The sequence below is a fragment of the Crassostrea angulata genome, chromosome 10 (assembly GCF_025612915.1).
Source record: "Crassostrea angulata isolate pt1a10 chromosome 10, ASM2561291v2, whole genome shotgun sequence".
In the NCBI taxonomy this organism is placed as follows: Eukaryota; Metazoa; Mollusca; class Bivalvia; order Ostreida; family Ostreidae; genus Magallana; species Magallana angulata.
Window position 1 is genome coordinate 35,218,745 of NC_069120.1, and position 4,875 is coordinate 35,223,619.

Consider the following 4,875-nt stretch of genomic DNA (forward strand, 5'->3'; position numbering starts at 1 on the left):
CAGACTATACCACATCTGACAAAGTTCGTGTTCGATATCATTCTCTTGGTATGTATTTATATTTGGAATATCTATTAGAATACGCTCACAGTCGAAGTCTGTTACACACACCTCCACTTTGCAATGGGATTGCCTGTCTGGGCTAATTCTATTATTGAGCCATTCTCCATGCGGATTTATCCCCGCTGACAATTTAAATTAAGAACAAGAATTATTCACAATTTGATTAATGACTTTATTGGTATCGATCGGCAGTATTTGGAAGCTGTGGACGCGTCATTGTGGTATACAACATACAGATAAATTGTTTACGCCACTTGCAATTGAGAGTAGTTAAACTTTTTTTTACTTTAGCTGTCGAATTGTCTTAGATCTGTAGAAAATGGGTTACTATATCGTTTGTGTGAAAATAATATATTTGGCTTCAATTATTATCGATATAATGTTCATTGAGGGAAAAAATTGGGGGTAATGATTGAACTGAAAATAATAACCCGTGCGTCTGAACATCCCCCACCCCCAACCCATTAACTTTTTGTTTGACTTTTACTATGGTATTATACGCGTGTAAATACTTTTTTATGCTCATGAACCATTCCATGGTTTTGAGAGAAAAGAAATTTAACAGATATTTTGTCTGGGGTCTACGGTACCCTAAAATCTAAAATATTGTATATGACACTGGTATTTATTAGACGGATTATCAAGTCATTCAGTTGTATACCACTGTATGCATTGCCAGTTCTAATGCACCCCATCATTCTTTATTAAACTCTTGTAGGGTTGATAGAACAGAAAATGGATGATCACTTGGCTATAAAGGCAAAATCGTCACTATATACTTCTACATTTGTTGCATGCATTCCTAGACCATATCATTTGTCAACAGAAGAATACAAAATTATTTTTCATAATTCAATTTCTTAAAAGTAAGAGTATAAGGTTATTTTCAATATATATATAAACAGAATCATATAAAGCGCCATGATCAAGGCATCATTTCGTTTCATCTATATCGATAATTTCTGGATGTACAGTACTTGTTCTACATAGCAATCCCAGAGTATTGTGACGCAGAAACGAGTTTTGCGTAACGATAGCCAACAGTCAGGGTTAACCAGAGAAACTCGCCACCTCTAAGTCTAAAATTATAACCACGACAACGGTTGTACACGGGTATCATACCGCTGTACATTGTTCCATCACTTACACGGTGGCGTGTGCCCGGGATAAACCTTTCAGGGGTTCTCCTTTCATGTCTCGAATATACGACTATTCCTTTCTCTAACTACGCGTGTGCTATCGATTCCGCACTCTGTAAAACGCCGTACAGTTGGAATTGATTTCTAAATCAGATTTTCCCCTCATTCTCTTGACAGTCCTATACTATCAAGAACCCCAATGCACTGCTAACGCCACTGACAGCACGCGCGGACGCACGGACGTCTTTTTCATATTTACCAGCTGTTTACCTGTATACATTTATTCAAGGATACATTGTGAATAAAAATTCATAAGCACAAAAACTATTTCGTTTTTGGGAGGGGGTACTTACATCCTAATAAACCTCGGTCTGCAAGGATGTTGGCAAAACTCTGATATGGGTACGACATCATTTCGATTAATTGGTGAATAGACTTTACGACCAGAGTACAAATCATGAAGTCAAAGATGTATCGACCATTATCATTTTTTCAGCTCGATACAACAATGGAAGTTGTCGCCAAAAGATCGGCTTATATATGGTGAAAACTAGTCAGTTTGAAGTAGATATAGAATCGGATTTTTTAAAAATATCAAATACACACATATCATAGCATCATGTATTTTCTTTTTATATACCGTTTGTGATTTTTCTTTAAAAAAACAACAACTATTTTTTAGCATATTTATTTTTAAAAAATCCAACAACAACAAAATAACGCATGTACATTCTATGCCAAAAGTTGGTGTAAATTCTGGTGCAAATCTGTCGCTGACCTTCGGTTTTTAATTCACAGTTTTTCAAATGAGGTCAAGACATGTAAGCAGGGATTAAAAGAAACAAAGAGTGCAAAAAGATCAGCTACTCGGAAGTTATCCTCGAGGGTTATGAGTTCGATTACCTGTCAAGTTTTGAATATCATTCACCACCTGTGACCAATTGATTTACAAAATTAGGACCAGTTCATTATTTTAATTTAATGGTGACTTATCACGATATTCATGCAGCTTTGGTACTAATAATTGGCTACATGGTTTTGAACAAACAAACATACAAACAAACAAACAAACAAAAAACAAAAAACAAAAAAAAAAAAAAAAAAATGGCGGAGTATACGTTTAAAAAAATTCATAATTTTTTAATCATATTGTTTGCGTCAATTATCGATATACACTGTTATTTTTCAATTTATTGCAATAATTATTTCATTCGACCATTAAAGAAGATATTCAAATATAACTTTTCTAAGCTTTCTCGCATGCAATCTCTAACACAACAAGACGTTTATATAAGACGTCGGACACAGGCCCTCAAGGAGGTAGCTATGTTATATACTTGGCACCACCTGGGCTGCTATTTTTGTTTATTTTAAATTTTGAATTAAAAGGATAACTTACGGTATAATGATATGAAGAAGGTCATATAATTAGGTCGTGGTTTGTGTCGATGTTTAGATATATGACACACCTAATGTATAACAAAACAAATTAGCTGACATATATACATGCAATGATACGCCAGACTTCTTCAGTTTGGTTGTAATTAACAAATAATTAAGGTCAATCTCGCAAATGTTGCACAATCTCTTTTAATAGGAACTAGTACTAAATGCATTGTCTAAAAAAGTGCGAAAAACCTACCTAACTGTTAACAAAAAAGATATTTTTAAAACAATGTAAAGGTTTTCATTATTTTTCTTGTGTGAGGCGGGAAGAATGATCTAAATAAAATATTTTACAGATGCAAAGGACTATATTTGGTATTGTCGAACATCTGGCCTCCAATTTTAACCGATATTTAAGTAGTATCGCATCAAAATCAAATCTTCATAAAATTTTATACAGACGAAGAACCTTGATATTAGTCTTGACTCTTGATATTAGTCAACATTGTACAATTGCTGTTCATCTATGACGTCATTAAAATAGACAAATTCCGCAATATTGCAACCAAATGAAAATATTTTCATAGTTCCTTCATATTTTGCCTTTGATAATATAGAGCGCAGGTTTGCTCAAGTACGATTTTTATAAAATTATGTTTTTATTCTTATAATTATACTCATCATAGGTAAAAATGGCATTTAAACAAGACGTTTTCTTGTCGAAAAACCGTCGGAAAACACCTATTTTCGGCTCAAAAACATATTTTTATCATAAAAAGACAATCTTCATGACGACATTTATAAATTATGACTTCACTGGGGTGGTTATCACTTTTTACATAATTATCTTTTATTTGATTTCAACTATCTTCAACCTTAGTTTTAAAGCTCTCCCTGGAAGTCTAATTTGGTGGTGAGAAATGCATAACCTTTGCCTCTCAAGAGAGCTGAATTGCATGGTTAACCACATAAAAAAAACCAAAAACAAATATACGAAATATATCTTTTGTATAGGGCAAATTTACAAGTACAACTTGCTTTTTTTTTTTACTGTTTTACTTAAACTTGACATTTACTTCACCGAAAGTCTTCCAATGCAATAATAAAAAGTCTTTGACGACACATTTGAAAGTTTATATATGCACGCAATTTACAAACCACCATCTGACCATGAATATTTGTCTTTAAAATCTGGTACGTCTTTTATTGTAGTTTCTTTTTTCCCTTCATTTTCTTTTTAACACTCTCTATATAAAAAGATTATCTAATTCGTTGAACTACTTCTGCCAGCCAAGAACAAGAAGATTTAAAAACAGGGATACCATTTTTTTTTCATGTAAAAGAAGATACATATATATAACAGATAGTATATACGTCCCTGGTTAAAAACAAATTTACAGAAACGAAGTATAAATATTTTGGATAAAAATGAAATAATAACTGTGTAGAAAATGACACTTCTTTGAGGTCCATGCCTCGATCAAAAATTTACATACTCTGCTTCGGAGCGCGCGTACCGAGCTAAACGCCTTAAAGGCAGCATCATCAACGAAAATACAGAGAGTTCTGAGTAAAGAATATGATTGATTTATTCTTTATGCTGATTTTCCCTCCCCCTCCCGGCAGTCACGTCGGGATTAAGACTGATTACCAGTTCTCCCAGTGTATACGTGTATATTCAACCTGGGATATTCCTCGACAGTCCGTCTGTCTTCCGATACGATGGGGCTTTTACTACTGCAAAAAAGAATCAATAACCCGGCTATCCACCGCGTCAACAAGTCAACTAACTGCATGCATCTCAATCCCTTTGTTCATCTACCTCCTGGTCAGCTCTATCACACTTTTTTTTTTTTTTTTACGTCCAATTAATATGCCTGATCGATCCCGATTCATCGGTTTTAATGTATAATCACTATTTAATTTTCAAGAAAGATAGTTTATTTTCGTGTTTTGTGCTTTAAACTTCAATTTTCAATTCGGAAAGCCAGCCCCCCCCCCTTTTCTCTCTTCGTTATGTTGTTATGTTATGTGTGTGTGTGTGTGTGTGTGTGTGTGAGAGAGAGAGAGAGAGAGAGAGAGAGAGAGAGAAATTTGTAACGCTTTGTAGTTAGTCAAATCAATAGGCCGATATTTACATTTTTGTTTTGTTATTTTTTTTTATTAATTACATTTTTTTCTAATTATCGTCCATTAAACAAATTGAATAATCCATACAGATAATTTTTGCCGGATGATAGAATATGAACACTTTTGTAAACCTTCCATCGCTTTTCAGTCACGAAAA